Raw genomic sequence first — 15,234 nt, forward strand, 5'->3', positions numbered from 1 at the left:
GAAATCATATAAGTAGTGTTGCTTCTTTAAATATCCATTCTGAGTGATACTTGCCCTGAAAACAGGTTCCAAATATACTGCCTCCACCCTTTCCACCTTTCGTTAATTGTATGAGGTTGGTATTTCCAGCATTTAACTCAAAATGTAACTTGGGGTTGTTTAACCAACCATTTTGGGAATGGGACTTCATACCGAGAGGACTGAATCTCAGGTTAATATATCAAACTGAGGCTATGGCAGAATCCTCTTTCTTCTTATAGACAATCCATATTCTTCTTATGACCCTAGCAGAGAATAGATACCCAGCCAACTATTTGATTAAATCCTCTGTTCCCACCAAGAGTGAAGTCACTAACAAGCTGAGAGATCAGGCATGAGAGAAGAGCAATCCCACCCCATGTCAAGGCATTCATAAGTTGGATCAATACAATCTTCAAAAGCACCCACAAAAATAAAAATAATGTTCTAACCTCATCCAAGGTCCCTCACCCCCTATAGCTAACAAAAGGCAATATTCTACCACCCACAGCAGTAGCTTAATGTTCCCTGCCGCTGTGGAAAATGTTTTATTGGACAAATAGGCCACACCAGCTATCGGATTAAGTAGTATCTACAGAATCTCAAACCATCACACACAGGAAACTACAGGTGTTGGGCACAGAACAGAGAGTGCCTACTATATTGATTTCTACAGTGCTCAAGGCAAAGGTAAAAAGAATGAAACGGCTGGAAAAAACAATACTAAGTCACTAGCATAAAGGAACAGGAAATCTCTTAAGCAAAGCTGCGGGGATAAAATCAAACTCCCAGACAAAAGTCCTCACAGGGAATTCTTTAACTGGCTTTAACTGTCACGTTCAGAACTTCTTTACATCTTGAACTACCAGTTTTTATTTCAATTCCAACTCAGTCTTTCATGAAGGTTTTTAAAATTTGTTTCATTCTGATATAGCAAAGATTTCGCCCTTCCCCTTTCCCAGGCTGATCAAATAGAATACAATTTAAAAGCTATAGTGAGTCATGCTATAACAAAAAAAAAAAAAAAAAAAAAAAAAAAAAAAAAAGCAGAAAAAGTCACGACAGATGGTCCCTGACTTTCGATGGTTTGACTTCACAAATTTTCAGCTTCACAGTAAGTGTATCAAGATGCAGTCCCATCCTAAAAAGAGGAGCATCTGTAGTTGGTTAGAAATTTGCTTGCGAGAACATGCACAGGGGGTGTTGAAATCAATGTCTTAAGTCATGTTTGAATCACTCATCCTTTCTTTATCCAACTATCAATTGTGCATATTGTATTATCCTTTTGGGATGCTCTTGAGCTTCTTCTTAATATTTTTCTAATTATGCCTTACTTTCCTCCACCTTTACAGTTTATTTTTTCTACTTTAAGAATCATATTACAGTACTCTCCCTTTCACTGATGCTCACTAGTATACTGTAATCATCTCCTATATTGCATTAGTCTGTTCTCATGCTGCTATAAACAACTGCCTGAGACTGGGTAATTTACAAAGGAAAGAGGTTTAATTGACTCACAGTTCACCATGGCTAGGGAGGCCTCAGGAAACTTACAATCATGGCAGAAGGGGAAGCAAACACATCCTTCTTTACTTGATGGGAGGAAGGAGAAATGCCCAGCAAAAGGGGGAAAAGCCCCTTATAAACCCATCAGATCTTGTGAGAACTCACTTACTCACTATCATGAGAACAGCATGAAGGTAACTGCCCCTATGATTCAATTACCTTCCACTGGGTGTCGTCCACAACATGTGGGGATTATGGGAACTACAGTTCAAGATGAGATTTGGGTGGGGACACAGCCAAACCATATCATACCTACCACATGACAGTTTTCATATTATCTATATTACATGAAAATTATAGGAGATCATTGTGTGAACTGAGCTCACGCACTAGGTCCAACAGACCAGACTGAACAAACTAGAATGGAGTAACTTGTGCTAGGTTCCATGCAATCAAAATGAATTTTAAAATGAACCAGTTTTCCAAAAAAAGAAAAGAGGAAATTCACAGCAATCAATCAGAAGATGGCCTGGTTTACCTGAGCCAGCTGGTAAAACAGGGAAGTTCCTCTTTTTAAACCCTGTAAGGAAAGTTACTTTGTAATGACCAATCTGATTTTTTGTTCCTTCTTTCTGCTTCTTCAGCCCTTTTCTGCCTATAAAGCCCAACTTCTTTGCTCTGCTTATCAAAGCAGCTTTTCTACATCTTTGATGGGATGCTGCCTGATCCATTAATCACCAGTAAAGCCAATCAGATCTTTAAACTAAATTTGTTGAAATTTTTTAAACATTTATAAAGGCTATAATTGTCAAGATATAATGTAAGTTTTAGGAAATTTTACCAATTTTTTAGTTTTATTTTTTTAGACGGGGTTTCACCCTGTCAGACAGAATGGAGTGCAGTGGCACAATCATGGCTCACTGAAGCCTCAACCTCCTGGGCTCAAGCAATCCTCCCCCCTCAGCTTCACCAGTAGCTGGGTGGGACCACAGGTATACATAACCATACCCAGATGATTTTTGTATTTTTTGTAGAGATGGGGTTTTGCCATGTTGCCCAGACTGGGCTTAAACTTTTGGACTCAAGCAATCCACCCACCTCGGCCTCCCAAAGTGCTGGTGTAATAGGCATGATTGTATACATTTTAAAATGTGCATTAAAAAACCCATATAATAATTTATCTAATGTTTATAAAGATTCATAGCACTTAAAACACTTAATATAAGCAAATTGATATTTCCAGTTCCCCACCCAACCTAGACATCTGGCTTGTGTCATTATTTTCTTTAGTTCTTAATGAAATGCAAAGATGCTAGACAGAGAGTAACAGAATGCATTTTAATCTGTTGGTGAAGTATTATCTGGCAAAACGTAGTCTATTACATTGTTTCTATATCCTGAATATTTCCTGGAGGCATTTCAACAGATGAGAGAAAAGTCAGTGTTATACTATTTTATCTTTCACATAAAATACAAATTTTAGTTTGCAGTTATCCTCTGAGTCTCATTTAAAACACACACTTTCTAACTACAAATAAGCTGCATGTGATAGAGAAAGTTTTTAAATATATTTTAAAATTTTGTTTGTTTTATAATTCAACATAATACCAAATGGGGTTGGCATATAATGTTGAATGAAGGACAAAATGGAGCCAGAGAGTCAGTGGTCAACCATGACATAAAAATTGATCAAAGTCATTCAAAGTATTCTAGAACTGTGCCAATTAGTCTGGATCATGAAATACTTACACACAGACTACTATGAGAATGTATCGTGTTATGTGCTACAAGAACAACAACAACAAAAGTATAAAACTCATTCTCTGGGGTAGGATCATTATTTTTTCCATGCCATAATGTAGGATTATAGCCTAAACTATATTTAACTTCTAAATATGTTCTAGATTTAATGAAGATCAAATCTGTTTACGATTTTGACATTTTCCCCAATATCAAACTGACATTCATCTTCAAATTCAGAACTTTCCACCTGAATGGTATTTTGGATATTTCTCTGTATCCCTTCTTTGATATTGCCTTTGCCAGCCCTGAGAATAAGATGATAATTAGCCTCTTGTAAACACAGAAAAGCTGCATAATACATAATAACTCAAAGGAGAAAGCTTTTCAAACCTGTGGGGATGGCAGCTCTCTCTCTTAGTCTGTTCTTGCTTTAGCGACTGTAATTGTGTATTCCTTTCACATCCATATCATCAGAATGACAGAGGTGAATATTCTGGTTATAAGGAAAGAACTATAAACATGTATATGGATATGGAATTAATAGACCCACAGAGGTCATCACACCCTTGAGACAGAGATATTACTTTCAAATCATTATTACAGCAGACTTGCTTGGGGATAGGTTACGCATCTAGCATTCGGCATAGAAAAAGTTAGCCTCAAGTTACAGTGTGAAATATTTTCTGATTCTTTCTCTCCCAGAAAAGTGTTTTCCTCTGAATCTACCAATATGACTTCAGAAATAATTAATTTAATAGCCTTTCTATGCTTATTTTTATTGTGATAAAATATACATAAAATTTACTATTGTAACCATTTTAAGTATACTATTTAGTAGCATTAAGTACATTCACAGTGTTGTTCAACTATCACCAATATCCATTTCCAGAACTTTTTATGATCACAAACAGAAACTCTGTACTCATTAAACATATACTTATTTTTATGAATATTCACGTGCACACTCAAACTACATTAAAGGCCTGTTGAAGGTAAAATTATAAAAATTAAGCAATCCAAAGTAAAATTAACCACATGTGCTAATGTTCTTGGATTAGCATAGTAGAAAGTGGTATAGAATTCTTCTTATGTTCCATTTAGGAAAAGAACATCAAGAATTTAAACCCTTTGATCTTGATTCCAAGGAGATTAACTATAGGGCTAAAATCACTATATGTGAGTAATTATTTCCCACAAAGCAATGCTTTTTTCAAAATTTTAACTTAGTCTCAGCATAAAGAGTATTCAGAAAACAAGCCCATTGGGAAAATTAACTCTGAGAGAAAATAAAATACACTAGCAAACACAGGCAGTCCCCATTTCTAAAATAATGTGCTCATATAAATTCTATCAAAAAAGGCTCATCTTAAAACATATTGTTCTCTTTCAATAGAAATAATGTTGTAATTGGGGAACTGTATTCCTGAGCAGGACTTGACGTTGAATAAATCACAAATATGACCAACAAAATGTCATAAAACCAAAGCTATAAAAACTATAAACCTTCATAATCATTTAAAATAGAAAAATTATACTCTTTTATAGAATTTAGCAGCTAGAAGGGATTTCAGAATATTGCCAAGTTCAAGCCCATTGTTTTGTAGATGAAAAAAACAGATGTCTGGAAAAGATGAGTGACATTTCTTTTAATTTACCAAGTTGCTTGTGGCAATAGGTACTAAAACTAGACTTCTCAATCTTAACCTATTGTTCCACCCCCATATTTCAATGCTTCTCTTATAAAATTTTAGAAAATATGACTGTGATTTAATCTCACGTTTACTATAAATATTATAAAGCATATATCCACTATATAAAAATGTATACAAAAGAGGTATATAGCTAACATTTTTAATATATTTGTATGAAATTCTTAAATCGGTTATTTACCTTTTTAAACTATTGACAGGATTTTAGTGGTAACTATTGACCAGTTTCAGCTACAAGAGTTACCCAGAAACATTCGATTGGACCATTGCTGTTTCCTGTCAATAAAATCTCTCATTGACAGTAGAGATAGTCTAAACCATTTAATTAGTTAATTATTATTATAGTGGTGGTTACCATGATTGTAAAATGACCATTTTATTATACTGACAGTTGAGGGCATCCCTAAGGATTTAAAGAGGAATAAAAAAATTTGAATTTGGATTTGACTGCATAACATATAGTCAGAACTACAGTCAAACACACACACACACACACACACACACACACACACACACACACACACACCAAGTAAGCTTTTAGAGACTTACTCCCACTCATTCCCAAAGCACCTTAACCCTGCAAAAAAGAAAATAAAGAAAATAAAATGAGCTGTTTTAGGGTTATATGTACAGAATGAGTGAAAGAGTTTTCCCCACAACCTGCATGATCATACTGATTAAAAACTAACTCAAGGCTTTTAAAATATTATTTAGAGAAAACTGTATTCTTCCAATCACAAACCACACATCCTTAACTAGAGATGGAAAACAACGGGTGTTACCTAAGGATGTGATGAGTAAGTGAATAGAAGCATTCAGAAATGAAGCATATATGTTAATTGGCAGTGAGAGAAATGGAGAAATATAAAAAAGGTCTGCTATATTTTGCTTGAATTGTGAACATATCCTTTCTTCCTGAGAAAACTAGCACCTCTGTTCATTTAAAAATGTTTACATCTACAAGCAAAATCTGCATAATTCCATGTGCTTATAAATATGTATGTGGAAGAGATTTTTATTAAATAAAGGCTGAATTAAAAATAAACTATGGAACACAAGTGATTTGACAAATGAAATGTGTCTAAATGTTTTAGTTGGCTTTTGCATACAGCCTTGTAGAGTAACATTTAGGACATAACTTCAAGACAGAAGCCTTTGAATATATTTTGACTTAAACCAACTTTCCACGTGGATTTTCATGGAAAGAGCTAAATAAGTTAGTGAAGATAAACAATATAAACACATCGTTTGATGAATGAATGTGTATAACAACAAACACAGAAGTGAATGACTGAACAGGGAAAAATGAGTGGTCACATCTCAGGGTATACAGGTCTCTTTTATCTTCTGGTTTTCTACATTCAGGATTGATAACTGACCTGAGAAGCCAAAGCTGACTTTGTCACTCCTGGCCTTGAGCCTTGAGACTGGAGCCAGCAATACATTCCTGCTGATCCTTGTCTAAATTTTGCAGCTGTAGTCTCCTTCCTCAACTGACAATCAATATTAAGTGCCTATTTATTACATCTATCCTCAGTACTGGGGGCATTAAAAAAAGGTATGAAACAAGAATCCTGAAGTAATGGAGCTTATTATCCCCTTATATAAAGAAGATATATAAAAATAAGTAATAGGTATATACTACTTAATATTGGGAGTCACCAATAAATTAGTGGTATACAAAAAGGATTACTATCTGGAATATGTAAATTGTTTTACTAAATTGATAAACAAATCAACAGAAAAAAGCATGAACATAATATATTATCAGGGAATTCTTAGCATAATAAATTAAATGTCCAAAAACAAATAAAAGAACTCAACCTTAGAAACAATAAGGAAAATGCACATGAAAATGAGAAAAATTTTCATTCACAAGGTTGACAAAATAATTATTAATATATCAAATGTTGAAACTGGTGATTGGTGCATAAATTGGTAAAGTCTACTTGGAAGATAATGTGCAATATGTATCAAAGTTAGAATTATGTAATTTTTTTTGGCACATTAATTCTAACTGTAAAAATTTAATCTTGAGAAATCATCACACGTAATATCAACATATGCTGACAAGGATGCTCACTGCTTTGCTATTTAAGTGGTAAAAAATGTGAACTCAACTACAGGTCCCACAGTAGGGGAATGGTTAAATGTATGGTTTCTCTGTATTATGGAATACTTTGAGAATGCTAAAAACGAAAAAAAAAAATCATAAGGTAGAAATGTGCATATTATCATATAATCACCTATCAAACATATGGCTAAATGAATAAAGTACATCACAGAACAATACATATGGTTATGTAAATTAATGTATCTGTCTCTTCCATACTGCATACATATGTATATATGTAAATATATAGAAGGATGCCTGGAAAAATGTATTCCAAACTATTGAAAATGGTTAGTCCTAGGAAGAGACTGAGTTGGAAAGGAAGTAAAGAGAGGCTTAAATGTTTTGTTTTGTATAATTCTGCACTGTTTGGAATGTTTCCTTGAGAATATATTCATGTAAACATGTCTTTTTTTTTTTAAGGCAAACATGTGAACTATGACAGAAAATGCACAGAGTTAACAAAGCATCATCATCACGGTATTGGGGAGAAAATGAAAGACAGCTTGATGGATTGTTCAGCATGAGTAAAAACAGAAACTTACCATAGTAACTAGAAATTATGTAGATGCCAGGCGTTTTTGAGAATGAAGTTAAAGCAGCCAAGGAATATCAATAAATGCACACCTTCTTTGCATTAAATTATGTAAGCCACTATTGGATATTTGGTTCTTGGGGGCATAAAGTGGATATTGCAATTAAAATTAATTATTTAGAGAATACTTATTACTCTAGGGGAAGAAACCCAAGTGGATGTAAAAGACTGAAGATAGCCCGCCAGCAAAGGGTCTACTGCAGCTCTTGTGCATACTACATTTGCCTGGGTCTGAGAAACTCTGCTATTTATATTTTGAAAATTAACGATGCAAACAAATGACTGATAACTAGAGATGGTGAATAAGCTCTTACTTCGTGTTTATCAGGTATCTTCTCCTGGTTTGTACTGCCTTGAATCACAATGTAAGGCAGTTTCAATGTTTATCTCTTCCTTTGGTGCTCAGCAACCGGTGGGCATTAGGTGGATCGAAAGAGAAATTATGAGATTCTAATACCAGGTACAGGCTTACTGTTTGACATCTGATATGGTTGGGATGTTTGTCCCCTCCGAATCTCACACTGAAATGGAATCCCCAGTATTGGAGGTGGGACCTAGTGGGAGGTACGCATCATGGGGGCAGATCCCTTATGAATAGCTTAGCAGCATCTCCTTGGTGATAAGTGAGTTCTTGCTCATTTAGTTTACAGGAGATCTGGTTCTTTAAAAGAATTTGGGGCTGGGCACGGTGTCTCATATCCGCAATCCCAGCTTTTTAAGAGGCAGAGGCAGGTGGATCACTTGAGTATAGGAGTTCAAGACCAGCCTGGGCATCATGGTAAAACCCTATCTCTACAAAAAATACAGAAAAAAAAAAAATTGTTGGGTGTGGTGCACAGCTGTAGTCCCAGCCCCTTGGAAGGCTGAGGTGGAAGGATCTCCCAGGAGGCTGCAGTGAGCCGAGGTCCCCCCACTGCACTACAGCCTGTGCAACAGAGCAAGACCTTGTCTCAAAGAAACAAACAAACAAACAAAAACAAACTAAAAAAGAATCTAGGACTTCCCTCTACTCTCTCTGGCTCCCTCTCTTGCCATGTGATGTGCTGGCTGCTGGCTCCCCCTTTGCCTTCCATCATGATTGGAAGCTTCTTGGAAGCCCTCGTGGGAAGCCGATTCCACGATTATGCTTTGTGTATAGCCTGCAGAACTGTGAGCAAAAATTAAACCTCTTTTTTTTCTTTTTAAATGAATTGCCCAGCCTCAGGTATTTCTTTATAGCAACGCAAGAATGGGCTAATACAGTATCCATAAATGGCATGGGGTTGTAACATCTGTCTGGGAGCAGTGAGGGGCAAGCCATTGTCAGTTAAGGCCACAAAAAAAAGTTACCAACTAGTTCACCAAATGGAGCTTCAGGCAACACACTGTAGACAGAGACCACAAAAAGGCACAGAACACCACGCAGACTGAGAAAGAAGACTCATTCCTGGTCCCAGGAGTATGCATCAGCAAGCAATTTGAAGGCTTATGTGACATAGCTAATAAAAAAAGTGAGCCATATTTAAAATAAAGTTTAGATAAGAATAGCATATAGTATTAGCACTGGATACATGAAAGCATCAGTGGAAGGAGGACACTGCCATCCTGGCTCAAAATTGAGACTCTAAGGTAGCTCTCTCTCTCTCTCTCTATATATATATATATATACACACACACACATATATACACATACATATATATACACACACACATATATACACATACATACATACACACACATATATACACATACATATATACACACACATATATATACACGTATATATTGTATACATATATACATACACATATGTATTTGTATACATATATACATACACATATAATTTGTATATGTATATATACATATACATATACACACACACACACACACACACACACACACTTTTTTTTTTGAGACAGAGTCTCATTCTGTCACCCAGGCTAGAGTGCAGTGGCATGATATTGGCTTACAGCAACCTCCGTATAGCCATATTTAAAGCAAGTTTTGTTTATATGTTCACCAGGAGCTGGAAGTTAATATCAGAATGCTATTGAACATTCTCCTGCACCTTTTGCATCTATTTTTCCTTGTTAAATATAATAACAAGGTATGCATTTTAAATTTTATCTCACTAGATTGTCTGGGTTGTCATTCTCAAATAATTATTTTGTTTTCTTCATTAGCTCTCCAATGAAAGAATCCATCAGGATTATTACAGTGAGGCATCCTCTTCCTGACTATTCTGGTGAAGATCCAAGCAAATAAACAGTAAAATTCTTAAGAAGCTGCATTTTTTTTTTCACATGTGTTTTACAATGTTTCCCCAACCCCCACCTTCTTGTTACAAATGACATTGCTACAAACGTACACCCTAAGGCCTGCCTTGGTAAACTCACAGGAAGATGTATGCAATGAGGAAAAGAAAATGCAATGGTAGCTCCAAATCCTGGAACTCACGTTGAAGAATTCCCTTGGAAATGATGATTCAGCAATAAAAGCTTGAATCAAACTGAATTGTAAGCTAATAATTGTCATCACCTATAATAACTTATTTGGCCTTCATCTGCATCAATAATGAAAAACAGCAAACCAAAGAAAAATTAATGCCTCAATATACACATTCTCTTCTGCCGAAGTGAGAACCAAGATTCTTATAGGATTCATTTGTTTCCCTGAGTTGCTACAGATCATGATAATTACTCATAAAACCATCAAGAGCTGCAAATACCTAGATCTTGCACTAAGATGATTATTTTTATTTTGAATACACTGAATATACTTTTATATTCTCATTTGACAAAAAAAGAGCTAATACTCTGATGGGTAAAAACTAAACTTGTATAAACTTTAGGATACCCAAATCTAATTTTCTTTCCATGCTTTTCTGAGATTTGTTCTTCTTGATCATCCTTTAGTTTTTATCACATGACACTTTCTTCTCTCTGATACCTCAAGTCACTTTTAATACAGTCAGAAAGAGGCTGGGCATGGTGGCTAGGCTGTGAGCTGTGGCTCAAGCTGTAATCCCAGCACTTTAGAAGGGCGGGCGGATCAGTTGAGGTCAAGAGTTCAAGACCAGCCTGGCCAACATGGTGAAACCCTGTCTCTACTGGAAATACAAAAAGTCGTTGGCCATGATGGCACGGGTCTGTAATTCCAGATACTCAGGAGGCTGAGGCACAAGAATTTCTTGAACCTGGGAGGCAGAGGTTGCAGTGAGCTGAGATTGTGCCACTGCACTCCAGCCTGGGCGACAGAGTGAGAATCTGTCTCAACAAATAAAAATAAGAAAAAAGAATACAGTCAGAAAGAGTCCTTGTACTCCACTGGTTCTTCCCCAATAACTTCACATACCTCCTTCTTTACACAGAGCGATTGCATCAGAATGAGAGTGTTTTTGTGGAGGGAAGCAGTTGATTTGTCTTTGTATTCTTGGGGTCTGCCACATGTTAGTATATGTCCAAAGTTTGTTAAATTGTTAAAATGAAAGCTGAAGTTAGTTTACTCAATATTCGTTGAGAGAAATAATTGTTATAAGCATTATGCATGGAGGGATATTTTCTATTCTTCATTATTTTTCAATTATCTTTCCCCCCTCTCTATGGAGAGAAATAAAGATCTCTGTAATATTTAAAAATCCACTTATTTAAAGTGCCGGTAGTATAGCTGGGTAGCTCAGTTGGTTACAGTGTGGTGCTAATAAAGTGCCAGCAATAATAATTGTATCATTAAATGTATTTACTGAGATCTAACATATCTCATTTTTAAAAATATGCATTCAAGCATCAGGCATTAGAGCGTATTATATGATCTTCCAGTTGTCCCCAACATTGATAAAAAGAAATAGGGAGTTGAGAAAAGTGTGACTATACAATAATTAAATTTAAAAAATTAAACACTGTACTGAATATTCATTTTATTTTCATTATAGGCTATATAGTTTGTATTTTAGATTAGTGGACTGTAGAATCTATTTTAAAACATATAAAGTTGACTTTGAATTAAGGGAGCTTCCAAAACATTTTAAAATTCACATTCAACCCTTAAATGCAGTGCTGTAATTCTAGCAACCAATAGCACTTAACTGTCTTCTAGGGAAGCTGCCCCATAAAACGGCATTATGAAAGCTTATATTCCATAGACATTTGTCATGTACATGCTACAGCCTCTAATATTACCAGACTGCAAAAGATACTATACCTGGGTAAAAAATGATAAAATAAAAACAGACTATTGTCTTGAGTCCTGAATGACTCTGCAGAGGACCTGGGACTCATGATTAATAACATCGTTTAATGATTTTTCTATTTTAGTTTTACATACTATTATTGAAAAGTTACATCATATATTGAAATACAGGATTGTTTTACTTTGATATGAAGCCAGGTTTCAATGTCTGCTTGCAATTCAACATGGAAAATCATTTTGGTCAGTAATATTTGTTGATATAGCATGCAAAACAAACAAACAACCTCCCCCCGCCCCAAAAAAAAACAAGTCTAGATTTGAAGTCATACGAGAATTTCCACTCTGTCATTTACTTGTTATATGACCCGAGATCTAATGTAGCTCATTTTAAAAAATATACATCCAAATATCATGCATTAGAGTTTATGCTATGACCTTCCAGTTGTCCCCAATATTGATACACACAAATAGGGAGCTTTAAAAATGTGACTATCCAGTAATTAACTTCACACAATTAAACATTTAAAAATTAAAATTAGCAATTCATTTACCTCTCTGAATCTGTTTCCTCATGTAAATATGAGGGTAGCAGCCCATTCTTGTCATCTGGGAAGTGTTGTAAAGGGAATTACATATGTTAAAGTAAGTGGAAGTGTTTTCCAAACTGGAAGGGACTGCACAAATTTCCTATCATATGAGCTGGAATGTGAAAGCTTTATAGGAAAAAGTAAAACATAAAGGCAAGGGGGAGTACTTTTCTGATTACCTACATGACAATTTTCCACATAAAAAAATTACTGCAATTTGAATAGAAATGTTACAGAAAGAATATATAGACTTTCTTAAATCACTTGGAAATGGATATTTTCTTGGTAGCACAATCTTGGGAAAGCTATTTATTATAGAAAGGAGAAATCAGGGAGGATATGAAGAAGAAGATGGATGGCATGAGAAAATCTTGAAGGAAAACACAGAATGTGAGCTAGAGCACCATCGTTCATGCCTCATAGGGGAGGGATGAGCAAAGCCCCTTTGAACACAAAATAATGTTTTTGGTGGCACTAACCACAAAATAAAATAGCAGACAATAAAACTGTTCTTAGAGAGATTAAAATGACAAGGTCCATTTTGTAGCAAGTCTTTTTTACCTAAACTGAGTCAACTCTGGTTCATGCCAAATACAAGCTAAATAAATCATGCAGTAAAAGCACTGGTCACCAATACAATTAAAGGGTAGGTCGAGAACAATGTGAACGCTAAAGTTAAAAGACAAACATAAGGGTCATGTTATTGGAAAAGACATGAAAAATGTGATGAAAGAATACTGTTAAGGGGGACAAAATGTCGATATGAAATGTACAGGAAATTAAAAAGTAGACATCTGAGAATTATTAATTCACTGAGCAAAAGCAGCAGTCTATTTCTAATGTCTGCCACATTATTTGTGGTGTAATTGCAGCACCACTAATCTGGTACTCTGCGATGGCATGACTGGAAGGCTGGTCCTCTTTAAATTACTTTGATTTACTGGCAATGCAGTAATTAAGGTAACAGAAGCACCCTCCTCAGTCTATAGACTCCAGAAAATTGTATTTTGCCAGGATGTGTCTTATGGGCTAATTCAGGAAAAGGAGTTAAGTGGAAAAGGGAATTCTATTCACATCTATAAACCGAGGAATATACATATTTAAGATAATGAAGAGTAGCCTACATATATATTTAAAGTTAGACTGAAAGGAATGTGCAAATTGTATTATTAAATATTTTCAGAAACGTAGGTTTGTGGGAAAAGCTGTCTCAACATCATACCTTGTTCATTCTTTCATGTAGGACTCCAAATATCTGCATACACATAAGTACAAACTAGTTGAAACTATTGTGAATTGGTCTAATGGGGAAAGAGGAGTTTCCAGTATTTTGTCCCACAAATGTAGAAAATTGAGCTAAAAAGGATCAAAAAGGACTGCATTAGTCAATGAACTCATATTTCTAATTTTACAAGGGTATCTCCGGTGCTTGCTTTGATGTAGTGGAATGAGTTTTGGATAGAAGACGATGCCGTGACCCCCTGTCTTCAGCACATACTAGTCATGTGACATTGGTAAAAGTATCTAACTTCTCTAATTCTTAGTGCCATTGTATGCAAAATGAGAACAGTAATATTAATAACAGTGACCTTATAAGGCTGCTGCAAGGATTAGAATAGGTTTAGAACATCAAATATGTTTTTCCCCAGAAAACCTCATGGCACATGATAGGTACACAATAAATGTTTGTTTAGGAAGAATGTGGAGTGAGTGTGTGTGTGTATGTGTGTGTGTGAGTAAATTCTTCTTCAAAATCATATGTCCAGGCTACAACCTTGTTCTTTCAACTCTAAAACCCTTCCCTCCACCCGTACAATGATAGTTTTCCTCTCTATTAGTGATATGGTTTGTCTGTGTCCCCATCAAAATCTCATCTTGAATTGTGACTCCCACAATTCCCACGTGCCATGGGAGGAATACGGTGGGAGGTAATTGAAGCATAGGGCAGGTGTTCCAGTGCTGTTCTTATGATAGTGAATAAATCTCATGAAATCTGATGACTTTAAAAATGGGAGTTTCCTTGCATAAGATCTCTCTCTTGCTGCCCCGTGTAAGAAGTGCCTTTTACCTTCTGCCATGATAGTGAGGACTCCCAGCCACGTGAAACTGTAAGTCCATCAAACCTCTTTCTTTTGCAAATTGCCCAGTCTTGGGTATGTCTTTATCAGCAGCCTGAAAATGGACTGATACAATCAGCAATTAATTTTTGTTTCTTAACGACATGACTAGTTAAATTTAAATTATTAGATAAATGTGACATACAATGCTTTAATACATGATAAGATAGTATTTGGTAGTCATTAAAAATATAATGTCTACATGGGCCATTTTGCTTTTCACAGAAAAGGCATTGCTTCCTTGACCAGAGTCAGTGGAATCTGGTCAGTTGTCCGATAAACAGTCATTGATCTCACACACACACACACACACACACACACATGCATACACACACACACACACACACACACAGAGGAAAACTCATGGAAAAAACAGACATGGAACTCATTCCTCCTGATCCATCTATCAGCATCAGCATTGCACTCAGCATCTTCACCTAGCACAATTATTGAGCAATAGTATTAATTATAACAAAGTGTAGAATCTTGGCTGGAAGGAAAGAAAACTAATTTAAGGAAACATAGCCTTTGAGGAGACATCAAATAAATAAAGTATATTCTGTCTAGAGGAGACAATATTCAAGTTGATGATATAATGACTACTTTTCTAATAAATATGTGGTCTTTTGAAATGTAAATAAACATCATGGATTTATATTGGGGTAGGAGTATTTGGGG

At 35.5% G+C, this 15,234-nt stretch overlaps 1 protein-coding gene and 1 long non-coding RNA gene across 5 annotated transcripts in view; one reads left to right on the forward strand and one right to left on the reverse strand.

Moving 5' to 3' along the window:
* Positions 1 to 15,234, reverse strand: part of LOC105492606 (LDL receptor related protein 1B) — a 1,932,714-nt gene that overhangs the window by 1,419,408 nt on the left and 498,072 nt on the right. The window lies entirely within an intron of this gene.
* On the forward strand, positions 976 to 9,986 carry LOC139357096 (uncharacterized). Its single transcript, XR_011609729.1, has 4 exons — positions 976 to 1,132; positions 7,513 to 7,735; positions 7,825 to 8,012; positions 9,848 to 9,986. It is a non-coding gene; the product is annotated as an uncharacterized lncRNA (long non-coding RNA).

Source organism: Macaca nemestrina, chromosome 11, assembly GCF_043159975.1.
Source record: "Macaca nemestrina isolate mMacNem1 chromosome 11, mMacNem.hap1, whole genome shotgun sequence".
Taxonomy (NCBI): Eukaryota; Metazoa; Chordata; class Mammalia; order Primates; family Cercopithecidae; genus Macaca; species Macaca nemestrina.